Raw genomic sequence first — 17,321 nt, 5'->3', positions numbered from 1 at the left:
TAAAACTTGTACTATTAAAACTATTAATCAATAAAACAGTCTTAATTAGACTATTTTTTAAAACTTGTACTATTAAAACTATTTAGTTTAGAGCTTTAGACTTTTAATAAGACTTTTTTTTTAAACTTGTACTATTAAAACTATTAATCAATAAAACAGTCTTAATTAGACTATTTTTTAAAGCTTGTACTATTAAAACTATTTAGTTTAGAGTTTTAGACTTTTATTAAGACTTTTTTTTAAAACTTGTACTATTAATCAATAAAACAGTCTTAATTAGACTATTTTTTAAAACTTGTACTATTAAAACTATTTATTTTAGAGTTTTAGACTTTTATTAAGACTTTTTTCTAAAACTTGTACTATTAAAACTATTAATCAATAAAACAGTCTTAATTAGACTATTTTTTAAAACTTGTACTATTAAAACTATTTAGTTTAGAGCTTTAGACTTTTAATAAGACTTTTTTTTTAAACTTGTACTATTAAAACTATTAATCAATAAAACAGTCTTAATTAGACTATTTTTTAAAGCTTGTACTATTAAAACTATTTAGTTTAGAGTTTTAGACTTTTATTAAGACTTTTTTTTGAAACTTGTACTATTAAAACTATTAATCAATAAAACAGTTATTATTTCAGACAGTTTAAACAGCAATGGTGTTTAAATTTTTGTTTTAATAGTATACATTTTAATAATGTACATAACAATAATGTAAATTATTGTTTTAATAATGTTTTTTAACAGTTCTGTATGTTTTTGATAGTCGTTGTATTCCAACAGTTATATCATAGCGATTATAATAAATGGCTAAACAGTTTTGTTGACTGAAGATTTTGTCCAAAAAGAAGGAGTATTTTCATAGCACAGATTGTTCTCAATCAAAAGCAACTTACTGAGCTCTCCATACTTAGTATTATTATTCTGATATTTCATTCTAATTAGTTAGTATTAATAGAATAGTAAATGTTATTAAACTATAATAAATATATAAATGTTATAAAACTATCAATCGATGGAACAGTCTAGCTATCATTTCTAATAATTCGAACAGCAATGTCGTTTAAATTATTGTTTTAGCAGTATACATTTCAATAATATACATAGTAATAATAATACAAATTATTGTTTTGATAATATTTTTAACAATTTTAGTCGATTTCATTCCAACAATTATATTACAGTGACGACACAATTATTCAGTTTCGATTGAAAAGTTTGTCGAAAAGAAAGAGTACTTTCGCAAATTATTCTCAATCAGAAATAACTTTCTCACTTGCTGATTGGCTTATGACCTCTCCAAACAATATTATTATTCCGATGTTAATTCTCGTTAATTTAGAATAGTGAATGCCCAACTCGAGATTCGATCAATTGTAACACACGTGAACACGTGCACGTTGAAGCCACAGGAAGATCCAGTAAACCGTGTATCATGCAAATAGGCCAGTAACCGCAATAAGAATCTCCTCCTCGTCGGTTCGACGCGAAAAAGAAAAAGAAAAAGAAAAAAAAAAAAAGAAACAAAAGCGAGATCGCTTCTCGTCTATGCACGTACACACGCAGCCGTATGTAGCGCCTGTCCGCAAAAAGAAGTTGCAAACTGGCGCGGAAGGATGGCGCAGAAACGTTAGCAGAGGCGGAAACACGGCACCTGGGTGCCAGACATCTCGTCAATTCCCGGAGAATTGTCTCGCGCGTTTCGAGGATTGTCTGGCACTCCAGTCTCGCCAGATACGCGGAAACGTTCGACTGGCAAACGCCCCCGATATAAACGGGAACGAAATCCAGAGGCGCGTTATCAAATTGAATTTTATCTGGGCAGACGCGCGAGCGGCGACAGTTACCATGTTCTTTTGGGAACGTTGGAATGGCCCTTCTTGGGACAGAGACGTCGTTTCAGATCGTTTGGAGCAGTTTGATGTTGCTGGCTTTTTTTTTATTTTTTTTATTTATTTATTTAACCATTTTAGTTTTTAACCATACAGCGCTGCTCAGATTTCGCGTCGAACAGTGGAGCGCGTTCAGATTCGTATATCGACTGATGATCAGTATACAATGTGCTCGGTTTCGATCGTCGTTAATCAGCTGTCTCTTCTAATTACTTTGATTACTTTCTTTTCGATTGAACCTAACCTAAACCATGCCTAAAATAAATAGGCAATCTTTACTTTATTTACTTTTATATTTTACTTTGATATCATTATATATACATTACTTTATCTACTTTTGCTTCTACTTTATCGACATTTTTCGCAGTTGCATCGAGGAGCCGCTGTCGCGCCGCATGGGACTATTTTAAAATAGCCCGTGACATTAAAACCACGTGTGTTACGAGTACACATTACATTTGTCTTTTATCAAAAAGTATATATAACGTGATAGAATTGGTTGAAAGTTACACTCGCCGCTGAAGGAATTTGTCACAATCGAGACTGAAACGATCGAATCCCGCGAACAAAATGGTTCACGATCGATCACGTGACAATTCTCCGTCGTTGGTGTGGCTGCATCTCGTTGATTGGATGCGCAGACGAAATTCTGTATTTCTGCCCGAGAGAAACCTCTGTTCTCGAGCGACGGTCCGGTGTTCGACGGATGATAACTACGTGAAAAATGTTCCTTCGTCTGACGTTTATCGACTCGGTTGATGTTCCCACCGCGCGGTGATACCGCCGCGTGAATCGTATCGTCGACGTCTCCTCCTCCACCGATCGGGGTATAAAACTGGCATCGATTGTCAGAACTGTGGAATGTCGAAGCCGACGTGTGTTGGGCTTGAAGCGAAACACGCGATATTCAATTTGAAAACGGAACACCGTTCCGAGCAAATCGTCTGTCAAACTTTGGTTAAAGCGAGCAACAATTGTAAATTGCACGCAATAACAATTTAAGAAGTTTCAGAGCCGATTGAGTACTTTGCATTTTCATTTTCAAATTTTCACTTTGACGGCTGCTTATGATTGTCATTATATTTAAATGTACACTTATACAGGGTTGTTCATAGCTAGTGGTGCAATCGAGTATAGGTTAGGTTTAGTCGACTGGCTATGATTATCAAAAATAAAAATAAATTTATATCGAAGCTGAAATGTAAGCTGAATTGTACGCTAAATTTAAATGTACACTTATACAGGGTTGTTCATAGCTAGTGGTGCAATCGAGTATAGGTTAGATTTAGTCGATTGGCTATGGTTATCAAAAATAAAAATAAATTTATATCGAAGCTGAAATGTAAGCTGAATTGTACGCTAAATTTAAATGTACACTTATACAGGATTGTTCATAGCTAGTGGTGCAATTGAGTATAGGTTAGATTTAGTCGACTGGCTATGATTATCAAAAATAAAAATAAATTTATATCGAAACCGAAATGTAAGCTGAATTGTACGCTAAATTTAAATGTACACTTATACAGGGTTGTTCATAGGTAGTGGTGCAATTGAGTATAGGTTAGATTTAGTCGACTAGCTATGATTATCAAAAATAAAAATAAATTTATATCGAAACCGAAATATAAGCTGAATTATACGCTAAATTTAAATGTACGCTTGTACAGGATTGTTCATAACTAGTGGTGCAATCGAGTACAAGTTAGGTTTAGTCACAGATATAATCGAACATCAGTATGTTTCAAAATAAGTTTCTATTTTTCTTTCACATAGAATCCATCAGTTACAAACCACACTGTACATATAAGTTGAGTATACTGAACTGAATTTAAAAATGCTAAGACACACTCGTTTGATGATACCTATAATGCTACGTTAGATTGCAAAAATGCGAGTGTTATCACAAATTTTAATCTGATAATTTTAACTTCGTAAATAGTTTGTTCTACGGTTAATTAATTCGTTATTAATTAATACGCAAGCAGCGTCGACCAAGTTAATCCGCGACACAAAGTTCCACGCGTACGTGGATGTTCGAAGTTGGAAATTAAATTGCACATTATCCTGGCGCGAATAATTATAAAAATATCGTTCTTTCTATCGCGAAATAACGTTCAAAACAATTTTCTACGAGCGTGATCGTGTTACATCGAGAACCTGGCTGGCGGAGTTTAACGCCGATCAATTTACAGCGTTCATAACGTGAAAAAATCGTCCGGCGCGCGGGAAATCGTAAAAGCATCGGTTTATTGTACCGTGATGTTTCTTTTTATGGCCCCTCGGAGACACGAAAGTGGAAGATGTTATTTTCAAAAACGAAAAATACTGCGGGCATCCAGGCAAATGTTCTCGTTTTATTTGGGCTTGAAATTTATGTTTTTACAGCACAAAAGTCGCACGAATATCGAGCGGAGATATTGCGCGCAAGCGAAAAGTCACGCGTGCATGTCCAAAGAACGATAAAATTCTCGAAATGTGACTTTGTTACGCGTTATTAATAATATCATGCAAATTCGTCAAACGTTACTTCCCTTCGAAAGCTCGTGAAACGTGATCGACAGGAAGGTTTCAATGAGCCTAACGAGAGGAACAATCTCGGGAATTATGAACGGAGACTTGATAAACTCGGCTGACGCGAGTATTACAATTTACGTTTGAAATTCAGAACACATCAACACGATAAAATGGAAACGCGAGTCTCGCAAACTCGGGCCGAGATTAATGGTGTCGCCGCGGTGGGACGCCGAAACTTCCACGTTTTAGTTCGTTATTCTGTCGTTCGGTTTGTTTCGCCAGCCCAAATCAGACACCACGCTACACGAACGGGGCAGAAACTTTTTAAATCATTTGATTACTATTTGGGTGCTGCTGTGTTCCTTCGGAATGCGTTACGCGGAATTTAAAAATATGAATGCAACGTAGGGCGGGCGAGACAGCACACCCGGGGCGAGGGGGAACAGAGAGCCAGCTCGTTAAAATATACAACGTGCGGACTTTTGCATAGCGATTCGGCTGTAACAAACTGCCTTCAGCTGGTTTTCATTGAATCGACGCTCCATATTTGCGATTCCTACCGAAAAATAAAAATGGAGAGGAAGGAGAACAAGGAATTTAGAATGACATAGTGACGGAGACGGTCGCAACATAGAAGAAAATTCGACTCGTTGAACGAGTGCATACAGTAGATTAAAAAAGTATCGTGCACGCGTGATTTTCTTGCACGAAACACTCATTAATGTTTCCTTTCGAATGAATTATTTTTAATTTCAATTACTTTCAATTCACTGTTTATTTTCAATTATTTTTAATTTGAATTTTTCTAAAACTACCGAAGATTAGTAAATGCAAATTACATACAGCATACTTTTGCATCTAGCGTGATGTAAGAGAATCGTAAGACAATGTGTGAAAACAAACGATGTATTAACAAAATATGTTTCCATAAATAGTTTATTATACGCAAAATTAATGTATATAGTAAGAATTTTTAATAATTGAGTCGTACAATAATAACACAAGTAATAAAAAAATTCGAGAATCAAAAAGACATTGACACGCGAGGGTCAATTTTTCTACCATGCATTTAAACAGAATTTGAAACATATAGAGAGTATAAAGTACTATGTAAAATATTTATTTGTAGAGTACAAAATTTTAGAGCTAACTGGCGGGCCTATGACCTTACTTTTCTGATCACTAGCGCTGATCCCCACCACTGCGCCGATCTCCCCACTACATTGAAATTTCCTCGCCGCGCATAAGCCCCACTCTCTCTCTCGTCGGAATTTCGCATAGCTCGCTGCGACAGGAAGAAGAGCGAGAGCTAATTTCCATTCGACAACGTTCCAGTATTTACAAAAGAAAATTCAGTAATTTTTCTAATAACCCATTTTCTATTTAACCTAAATAAAATTTCGCCACTGAATGCCGATTAAACAGTGGAATTATAAACATGTCACTGTTTCTCGGACTCTCGAATTTTTATATTTCTTGTATTACTGTTATATTCATAATAATGTAGCTCATTAATAAAAAATTGCCACTGTGCACGTTACTTCAACTCGAAGTGAATTATTCGCGAAAGCAGACTTTGCGAAAATATCGTTTGCCTCCGCCACGAAACTGGGCGTGACTTTTTGACACACACACACACACACACACACCTACTATTTAGTATGTCGGCGAAGAATCAACACACAGACGGTGGAAAATTGATTATCCGGCGGTGTTTATACGGATTCTATGGTGAATAGCAGTAAACGTGCGCGCGATAAAAGGCGACGCGGGAACGCCGTTCAACTATTTAACTCGTTTTCATCGTGATTGGTAGTTAATGAGTTTCGCCGGGGCGACGACGGAACAGCATTGCCTCCCAGAAATCGTAGTTTAACGGGAATAATCGTTTCCGAGCGTCGTTATTCGTACTCGCTCCAATAAAATCGGACGGTCGCGCGTCAATGCGCTCGACGCTCGACGCTACATACCGTGTGCAGAAGGGAACGACATTTACATTAAGTGCAATTTCTTTCCTCCGTCGTTGAAAGCTGTTGAAGAAAGACCTACAATTGTTGAAGAAACTCCTGTTCATTTTATAATTAATTTTTTATCTATCTAGCGAACTTGTGAGCTGCTCAGAAGAGAATCGAGGTATTGTTGAGTGCGAGACGACGAGAGAAAACTATGGTGTAAATGGTATCCTTGAAATACATTTACACGTTCTAATTGTAACATAAACAAGTTTCATCTCCTCATCTTTTTCCATGGTATCCCTATAATCAATCGAATCAACCATATTGTTTCTACAGGATATTACTAAAAACAAAACAAAACAAAAAAAAAACTGTCGAAAGATAAAGTTTCATTTAAACGGTTAATTAATCGCGACTGCGTTTAAATGTTACATTTCCCTTTACGTCGCCGGCGGAAAGATCTGCGACGAATCTGTCGGCGAACTCGCGCCAAATTGATGTCCGACCGAGTTCGAATAACTCGGTTGCGATTCGGGAGAAAACCGGGCGAAAGTGGTGAGAAAGTTGTCGTGCCCAGTGTCGCGACTTCTGCCTGACAGTTTGGGGAAGAGGTCGGATGATTGAATTTAATTAGCCCCGAGCTGATTCGAATTACGTCCGGATCTCGCCTCGCGAAAGAACGTTCCACCGATGAAATAAATAAAAACGAACGAGAGGATGAATATATGAGCGAGTGAAGTGCAAAACTGTTATCGGGGGAAAGTTCGCGACCGCGGATATCGTGGGAACGTTTGTTGAAAAAAATTCGCCAACTTTCCGACGCCGTCGTGTAATTTTACGCCGCGCGTTTCGCGGCTTTAATTTCAACATCGAACGTGGCGTATCGAACTTGGAATATTTTTTTTCCCACCCTCCTCCTCTTTTTTTCTTTTTTTTTTTTTTTTTTTTTTTTTTTTTCGTTAGACGCGCCGGTGGCAAGTGACATCGTAAAAAATTTTTGGTCGAGTGCGAATCAATTTATTTACACGTGGTATGATTCTTTCGTTCGATTAAACTTTAACGTGAAATTGTTTTTTTTTACTTCGTTTTTTTTTTTTTTACGCGGGTGAGAAGTATTTTCCTTTTTTTTTTTTTTTTAGCGAAAAAACGCGAAAATCTGTTCGTCCTACGAATGTGTCCCGTGAATAGCGTTTCAACGTTTACAGTTTGATTCCCCGTTATAAAAATAATTCCGGTTGTTCTTCGAACAAAGTGACTCGGTGGAAGTGAGTTGGGACGCAAATATTTCTCAAAGAAACGAAATTTTATTCTGTTCGACGTCTGAAGTACGGTATTATGTGTTTGATGGTTGGCAGCAGTGAACTCGTCGGTCGATGTTTTTCAACATTTTATCCCCGGCGGGCATATTTGAAATGACAGCTAAACGTATCAACATTATTTATGTAAAAACCATTTCTACCATAGAATAAATTTCACGAACAACTGTACGATTTTATTTATTTATTGTTTCATTATTCTATCTACTTATTTATTATTGTTAATTGTATAATTATTTGTTTATTATTAACTGTATGACTTCGACACTGTAACAATCGAAACCCATCAATATGACGGATTTCAGACTTTCGTTTCTTACAACGTTTCCAGCTTAAAAAAATACTATTTTCGTCGAAATCAATACTAACCTCTATTTGGACAGAGAGACGATCGTATAAATCTCTTCATTTCGATTAACATTTTTATGTAGAACATTCCAACACGATTGTTTCTAGTGACTTCTTGGACAGATATTTTCATTTGTTTGGACGACCAAAGTCAAGTATACAGGGTGTCCCAAAAGTCGTGGTACAAATACGCAGCGCTCGCCATAGAAATCTTACTTAACTCTCTTTCTTTTTTTCTTCTTTTTAATTAAAATCACACGTGTGCGTTTCGCGAGTACGTTGAACAAATCGACGCAGGTCTGTGGCCCGGTTTTCGATCGACCTGGAAAATCTGGAATTAATTCAGCCGACGATTATCGAAGTTCGTGGTTGTCTGTCGGCGCCAACCTATTGCACAGAAAGAGAGAGAGAGAGAGAGAGAGAGAGAGAGAGAGAGAGAGATACGCTCTACGATTCCAATGATTTTCACCGGGACGATTCCTCTTATTGCACGTACTTCCTGTCATCGCGTATTGACCTGGAAATCCATAAATTCCGGCGACAATATCGATGCTGATCGAGCGAGAGACAGAGAGAGAAAGAGAGGACGACATACGTGCGCAGGTGCGGCCGGGAAAGAAACATTTTCAGGTACCGTCGAGATAACGTTTCTCGCATAAGATTTATCGCGTTTGTGTGTCTCGAGTTTGACGGATTGGCCGCCCTGTTTGTTCCCTGCTCGGCGCCGTGGTTTTCGATTATTCGACTATTCGATCCTGTTGCCATCGTTTACTCTCTCGCTGAGTCGATTACTTTCGCTGCACAGATGTGGAATAATGCGGCTGCCCGCCGGAAAACTCCGCAAAGCACGACGAGAGACGATGGCAGTTTGCCGTTCTGGTAAACAGATTTCGACTGTTGGAAGATGAAATGAACATCAAAATGGTGTGGGAATTCTCTCCTCGCAATCAGTAAACCGAGAGTAATTTACTAATTGCGTAGTAACAACGCGTAGAAACTATCGTTTCTACGGAACTAGTCAATGGCTGTGCGTTGGACGTTGAATTATGAATTCATAATTGATCGACTTTTGTCATCCTTGTCTATTATATTGTCTGTTATTGTTAATAGACAAAGGATAGGCTAGCCTCTGCTATTGGAACTTCTCGGTTCGAGATTCCGCGTGTAACTATGTTAATAAACTGTATCAATGGAGAGGAGCATAACTGTACCAGCGACGATGAAAAATTGTCGATAATTCCAACTGACATAGATTCTTTGTAAAAGAAGGTAGCATAACGATCCACTTGGTCTAGCTTTAAAGCGCGAAGCTTTTACCTTGACAGCAACAATGAATTTCTGATTTGCGTGTGAAGAGATTAAAAGATTTCTTTCGTGGTTGAATCCACTATGGCCTTGAAGATCGAAGATCTTTTTCTTTACAAAGACTTAAAAATCGCTCCGAGATTCTTGTTTTTAAATTAAATCTTCAGTATCGTTAAAGTTAGATGACAAAATTTTTTTTAACGTTCAATAAAATGGTGAAAGCAAATTATACAAGTTTCAAGGGATCGTTGTGAACCTCAGTGTTCGAAATTTAACGACGAAAAAAATTATTTAACGTTTTTTCATAATATTTCGAGGAAAAAAATAGTGTCCTCATTTTCACCCGCTTCGTGATATATAATCATCTTCGGGGAGACAAAAAAAAAAAAGAAGATGAATTCGCGATTATTTTTTAAGCTGACAAGTTGAAGCGGATCGTCACACTGCCATTTTTTACGAAGTTATATCAGATTAAATTATCGACAATTTTTCGTTGTCACTGTTATACTTGTCGCTGTAAATTTTAACACGACGATAAGAAATATTATTGATCAGAACTATCATTGTACAAGTTCTATAAATTATTGTTATTTTAACGATCGAACGTCAGTACAATTAATTTCAGACTTTCGTTTTTGACAGCTGCTTAAAAGATATCCTTGTTAAAAATTAATATTAATTTTTTATTTTAATTATAATTTAAATTATAATGATTTATATAGAGAACATTTTGATACTATTGTTTTACTATTGATAGATATTTTCATTCCTTTATTTATATTAATATTTTTGTCAACCAACCAGTTGAAGTGTATGTGATACCTAACGTGTTAGGCTGATACAGTTATATTAGAACTTTGAAATAAGGGAATAATAGAACATCCCCTCCCTTCCTTAATTTTTTATCTATTCCTTATTATTATGTACAAGTTGCCCCCTACTATTACCGAATAATAATAATAAATAATGAAAAAAGAGTAACAGAATCGTTATGAATTCGATCAATTAATATTGTTGAATGATAATGAATAATAGACGAGGATAACAGAATCATTATGAATTTGTACACATTGATCAGCTCGTGTCAAAGGAGACTCTTAGAATGAACTCGTAAGTTTTTATCAAATATCTATCACATCGAGTCACCACGATACATTATACAGCGAAAGACAAATCGTGAAATCGAACAAAGTACAGAAATACAGACGTAGTATACATAACCTAAAAACGAGTATACTCGATGATTCGGTCACGCATGCCGCAACCGTCAAGTTCTAATTTATATTCCGACAATAGAGAACGACGAGCGCGCTTATTCACCGACGATGGCCCATTAATAAACAACGTGCACACGCCTGTACAGCGACTTTCGAATCCATTTTGTCCGAAAAGCGTTGCTTCTGGCCGGAAGCATCCCTCGACGCGCAATTTCCATCGTTTTCGAGCGTTTTCTTTTTTTTTTTTTTTGGAAAGAATTTCATTCGAATCGAAATGATTCTTCATAAAATACACAAACGAAATCTTGTGTACTATAAATCCTGCTGTACTGTAAAGATTTTCCGTTCCTTTTGCTTTAGCGTCACTGGATGGAAATTTTAATTTCCTTCACTTGTCGATAGTTTCACCCTGTGTCTTTACCAGTCTCGTATGCTGAAAAAAAAAAAAAAAATTGGTAGAAAACACCAATTTCGTCGGTTCCAAGCGATCATCGCTGGTGATGGAGGTCGAATACGCTATTAAATCTTCGACTACTGTTGGCGCCTAACGGCGCTTGGTAAATTTGCGCTCGCGGCACTGTAGGCGCCTATAGGCGCTTGAAAAAATTGCTCTCACGACACTGTAGGCGCCTACAGGCGCTTGATCTACTTTGATCATCCCGTTGACACGAGAGGCGCCTATAGGCGCCCGGGAAATTTTTATGGACCATAATTCCAGCAAATCTCATTTGAACCAGACGTAAGTGAATATTAATTTAACAATTACATATTCCGCCAGTCATATATTATTTAAATTTTCTTATCTCTTTTTATATCCTTTAAAATTGAGAGAACAAAATGGTCAGAAAAGGTACATGCAATACGTGACACAACAAATGATACATGTGTATATTCATATTTTGTAGATACGATGTGATTGTTTGATAACTTGGTGCAATCATCGTACTACAAAGAGAAAGAATAACTACGTACTTTATTTTTGGAACGTATATTAAACAAGATGTATGCAACAATATATATATATATATATATATATATATATATATATATATATATATATATATATATATATATATATATTTATTCTTATACAATGTAAATTACAACGAATTGACTTAACTACTTTCTATGCTCAAAACTCTCTTTTTTTAATTACTTGACAACGACTGTGTGTTTATCTCCTTAGTCATTGTTTTATATATATATATATATATATATCCCCAACGATTATTCATAAATTTCCTTGACGATTGTTATAAAAAGCTTAATGTTAACGTTAAATTTTTAGTATAATATATAATAATAAACGATTATTCATAAATTTCCTTGACGATTGTTATAAAAAGCTTAATTAATATTAAATTTTTAGTATAATATATAATAATAAATAATAATATATAGTAATAATAATATATAGTATAATATATAATAATAAATAATAATATATAGTAATAATAAATAATAATATATAGTATAATATATAATAATAAATAATAATATATAATAATAAACGATTATTCATAAATTCCTTGACGATTGTTATAAAAAGCTTAATTAATGTTAAATTTTTAGTATAATACATAATAATAAATATAATATATAATAATATAATATAATAATATAATAATATAATAATATAATAATATAATAACAAATAATATTGGTTCAATGTAGTGGAACTCAGTGTTTTGATTATTTCAATATATACTTTCTCAAAAAACGCACACCAAACGAAGAATTTCGCCGTTCTCGGTGCAGCTAGCGACTACTAAATTCGGTCTCGAAGTCTGCCGTGGGTCGAAATAGTATTTTAGATCCATGCAAATTTTTTTTTTTTTTTTTTTTCTTCTTACAAAAGGAACGTTCCGTTTCAGCGAAACGGCGTCCACGTTCTTATTAAAACACACTGTGTATCAGCCGGCGGATATTGAGACCGGCCACACCGGTCCACGCGCTTTTCCGTTCCGCGCGCGCAGATTAAAAATCATGTTTTCCCCCGCGAAACGCCTTTTTCGCGGATTATACAGGCCTGCGAGCCTGGCCTGCCTCCGTTGTTTTTCCAAACGGGGAAAGTTTCCCGCTTTGTTCGTTACCACTCTTCCCTTCTTCCTCTCGAGCTCGTTCCGCCACGTTCAAGCCCGTTCGACTGTACGATGAATCATACAGAGAGAAAAAGAGAGAGAGAGAGAGAGTTGAAGGTGATTTGAAGAGACTTTTAGTTGGGGATTACTCGCTAAGCCCTGGGATTTATTAAGAACCAGTGTGAAAAAAGGAGATCGAGGGAATATGCGAGATAAGGGGATGTTCCGTTAGCCGGAGCGCGGTTGTTTGTAGAAATATCGTCTCGCGGTCGTCGCGCTCTAGGAAAACGTGCAAATTGACCCTGTCATTATGTGACATAGTTTGAAGTAATCGCATAAAACGCACTTTGGACGTAGACAAGATCGAACATAAAGTGGTCGAAATAAAAGTTTAATAATTTTTGTAGATAAAGCGAATTTGTAGAGATTTAAATGATGATTTTTGATAAATGAAAGGCTTTTGCCACTCGTAGCATACCATAAAGGTTTTCTACTTTTTTCACTTTAAAAGCCCCCACGGATGGAAATTTTGTGGTTCGATGTTAAATTACCTCCGAATTCCCGGATTAAATCGTTCTGTGTCCTGATTAACGATAAGAGTTTCCGTCATCTTTCGTAATTTCTGTTTTCCGAACAACAAGTCGCAGGTGTATGTAGAAGAGATGGATGTGGAATAGAGTAATGCAAGCGAATCGGCGAATCAGGAGATGCCCGAAATGAAAGGTATCGTCTTATCCGGCAATTTTATCAACCCTGTTGTCCAGAATCTTGCTCGCGACGTCGTTATTTCGAGGCTCGTAACAGCACGAGGCTGAAAAGCAGAGCTACGAGACTGGCTCCGCTTTACGAGCAGATTTTAATCCCGTCGTTGGATCTTATGAAGTGTAGAGAGAGAGAGTCTAGTCTTGTTCTAGAGGAGATCTTAAAATTGCGATTTCCTCGTATTACTCGGATTGTCCTCTTGTCGCTACAGGCTTCCTGTCTTCTCCTTTTTTCTCTATTTTTTTTCTACCTACAAAATGCAGCTGTGCCAACGACAACGAAAATTGAGCATCACCTTTAATTTCAGGTCATTCAATTTTCATTCTATTAAGGAATTTCAGTTCTAGCTAACTCTGACTATAATTATTCAAAGTTTATTATTAATATTAGAAATTTCTACATCCGTTGTTCGAGCATGTGTATAATATTTTCAACTTTATTAACGTTACATTTTAATTAATGAAATATATATTATAAATATATTTTATTAAGTGAAAAGAAAATTTCCATTTTTTTTTTCTTATTTTTTAGTAAAATCAAGACCACGATGAGTTAAACTGATACAATTTTGTAAAGAGACGATCGTATAACCGGGGACCAAACGTAACTGTTAGTTCCTGGACGTCTATTATTCTGTTATTCTGTTATTTTATCAGAAAGAAAACAGTTCTGTTGGCGAAAAAGCTAGGTTTATTATTGAAATTGAAGGATATCGATCTGAAAGAATTTTCGAAAAATCTCGCGGTAGAGAGTAACTGATTACTAATTACGAATGACAAGAGATTTCTCTTCGTTGTCGACGATCATTATTAATGACGAAAATTATACGTGAGTCTATAGTGATTATCGTCTGTCGTCTAGAATAGATACGAAGTTCAGCTTTTGATTCAAAGGCGGCTCAAAGTAATAATTTCAATCGCGTTCGCTACCAAATGCGAGTAACGTGTTTTTAATGAAAAGTTACCTCGCGAAAATCCAAACAAGTATTGCATTGTTTCAATTTAATTATATTTATTAATAACGCGCAGCTCACGACGCCATATTATACTATTATAATTACGACATTATTATATAACGTTGTGCAACGTAATGAGACACAATATTTCGCGTTATAAAGACTGGCGGCAGGTGAATATTAATAAATCTCAATTGTTATACACCGTTGAATCTTTCGCGAAAAAAGAAACACGCAACTATGTCAAATTATTTCAAAAAACGTGCGGTGTCAACGATCCAACGAAAATGCAAATATTACTCGTACAAACTGTCACGCCGCAACGTCGCAAGTCAAACAGTCTCGAAAATTCTGGAGTATTCCGGAAAAAAAAAAAGAAAAAAACAGAAAAAAGAGAAAATTCTCGAAGTTCACGCTGCCGAATGGAGAAAGTCGCAATGGAAACACGTTTCGCGGACAACGTCGTGCCGTTTGAACCTCAGGCGTAGCTCTGAAAGCAACGTTCCATCGCTTTCTATCGCATTGACGTCGTCCGGTTGGACGACGGAAAAATCGATGGGAGAGCAAGTGGCTTAGAGCCAGTTTTCCGGGGACAACTGCGTTTCCGGGGGACAACGTTCGTTTCCTCCCCCCCCCCCCCGCCATCCTTGCAACAGCTCGCACATTGTCGAGTAATCCTGGAAACAACTTGTTAAAACAGCGAGTTAATACAGGCCGTTTCGTCGAGTTAAGTCGCATCCTGTGTAACTACGTGACGTTCGAACTCGCCACCTATCCACTTCCGGCCATTTCTGTCTGTGCTTTCGCGCTGTCGTATATCGTCACGGTTGGATTCAAACCGATCTCGCGACTTCTCGCCCCTTCCCTCGTCGCTTCGCGAAAGCCTCGGATAGAAATTCCGTGGCTGAACCATGAAACCGCTCGTTTTCCTCGTTTTGCAGTTTAACTCGAATTAATCAGTTGCCAGAGTAATGGAAAAGTTTCACACTTATTGAACATGAGTAACGAGTTGCTTTCATTTCTTTTCTTTTAAATTAATTGTTTATTTATTATTTCGTGATATACAATGTATTTTTTTCTACGTGTCGACTGAGACGTTTGTCGCGCGATGGCAGTAGCTTTTCTACCACTTTCGAGCAAAGGTATTGTTTAAGAAATTTCAAGAAACATTGATAAATAAATACTGTTCTTTAATAAATAAATTTACGTAACTTAAGCATTGTCCCGGCCAAGTTTCATCGAAATATCAAAGAAATTTCAAGGAATATTTTTAATAAATAGACATTGTTCTTTAATGAATAAGTTTATTTACGTAATAAATAAGCTTTGTTTATCTTCAATAAATAAACATTGTTCTTATCAAGTTTCATAGAAATGTCTGAGAAATTTCAAGAAATATCTTCAACGCACAAAAAATTAGAAGCGAGTGAAACTTATCGTACTTTTTGAGCTGCCTCTCGTATTAACGCTAGAACTAACCGACGATTAAAGCATAAAATTTCCATCACAGACGTTGAAGCCTCCCCCTCCTCTAAAAAGAAATAGAGAAACTTTATAATATAACGAAGAATATACTTTTATTTATATATTTTACAAAAAATTATTTAAATCTTTAACAGTAAAACTACCGACGAAAATGTTATAATATTTATAGCAGAGAAATTCAAGCGCAAAGTATTGTACAAGGAAAAGTTAGCAATGCAACAAAGGACACAAGCTTCTATTAATATATTTTATTAAAAGTCACTCGAGTGTAAAATAACACTGCTGTAGATATATAAAATTTCCATAGAAAGTTATAAATTAGTCATTTTGATTGCTTTGGTAGTTCTAGTGTTAAAAATACACTGTTCAGACGTTTGATAAGTGTTTAATGAAAATTATATACAGGGTGTTTCGTAACTTGTGGGATTCGTAACTTTCGGCAGCTGATTGTACGCCTAAAAATAATGAAAAAAAGCCATATAAATAATAATGTCTTCGTTTATGAGATATAATAAATTTTCATAGATAATATAATAATTATATTTGGTCACTATAATAATAATATAATAATAATATAGTAATATAATATAAATAATAATATAATATAAGTTTTCATAGATAATATAATAATAATATAATAATAATATAGTAATATAATATGAATAATAATATAATATAAATTTTCATAGATAATATAATAATAATATAATATAGTAATATAATATAAATTTTCATAGATAATGTAATAATATAATATAGTAATATAATATAAATAATAATATAAATTTTCATAGATAATATAATAATATAATAATAATATAATATAAATAATAATATAAATTTCCATAGATAATGTAATAATATAATAATAATATAAATTTCCATAGATAATGTAATAATATAATAATAATATAAATTTCCATAATGTAATAATATAATAATAATATAAATTTCCATAATATAATAATATAATAATAATATAATAATAATATAATATAGTATAATAATAATATAATAATAATATAATATAGTATAATAATAATATAATAATAATATAATATAGTATAATAATAATATAATAATAATATAATATAGTATAATAATAATATAATAATAATATAATATAGTATAATAATAATATAATAATAATATAATATAGTATAATAATAATATAATAATATAATAGTGATGAAGCTATTTTTACCAAGGATGGTATATTCAATTTTCATAATAATCATAATTGGGATGAAGAATACTCACATGTTATTGTGCATTCAAGACATCAACACCAGTTTAGTCTAAACGTATGGGCAGGAATAATTGATAAATTTTTAATTGTACCTTTTTTTCTTGGTGGGAAACTAACAGGCACAAAGTACGTTGATTTTTTGAACACACGTTTACACGATATATTAGAGGAAGTTCCAGTCGATATTAGACTTCGTATGCGGTTTATGCATGATGGAGCTCCGCCGCGTTTTAGCCGAGTG

At 34.8% G+C, this 17,321-nt stretch overlaps 1 protein-coding gene and 1 long non-coding RNA gene across 3 annotated transcripts in view; both read left to right on the top strand.

Moving 5' to 3' along the window:
• LOC122527456 (neural-cadherin-like) overlaps positions 1-17,321 on the top strand; it is a 267,240-nt gene that overhangs the window by 78,676 nt on the left and 171,243 nt on the right. The window lies entirely within an intron of this gene.
• LOC122527457 lies at positions 14,877-15,038 on the top strand. The gene is made up of 2 exons (XR_006306345.1): positions 14,877-14,966; positions 15,003-15,038. It is a non-coding gene; the product is annotated as an uncharacterized LOC122527457 (long non-coding RNA).

This window comes from Frieseomelitta varia, unplaced genomic scaffold (genome assembly GCF_011392965.1).
Source record: "Frieseomelitta varia isolate USP_RPSP 00005682 unplaced genomic scaffold, Fvar_1.2 scaffold_219, whole genome shotgun sequence".
NCBI lineage: Eukaryota > Metazoa > Arthropoda > Insecta > Hymenoptera > Apidae > Frieseomelitta > Frieseomelitta varia.
The sequence above is the reverse complement of the archived record's forward strand: the minus strand, read 5'-3'. Positions and strand labels throughout refer to the sequence as shown.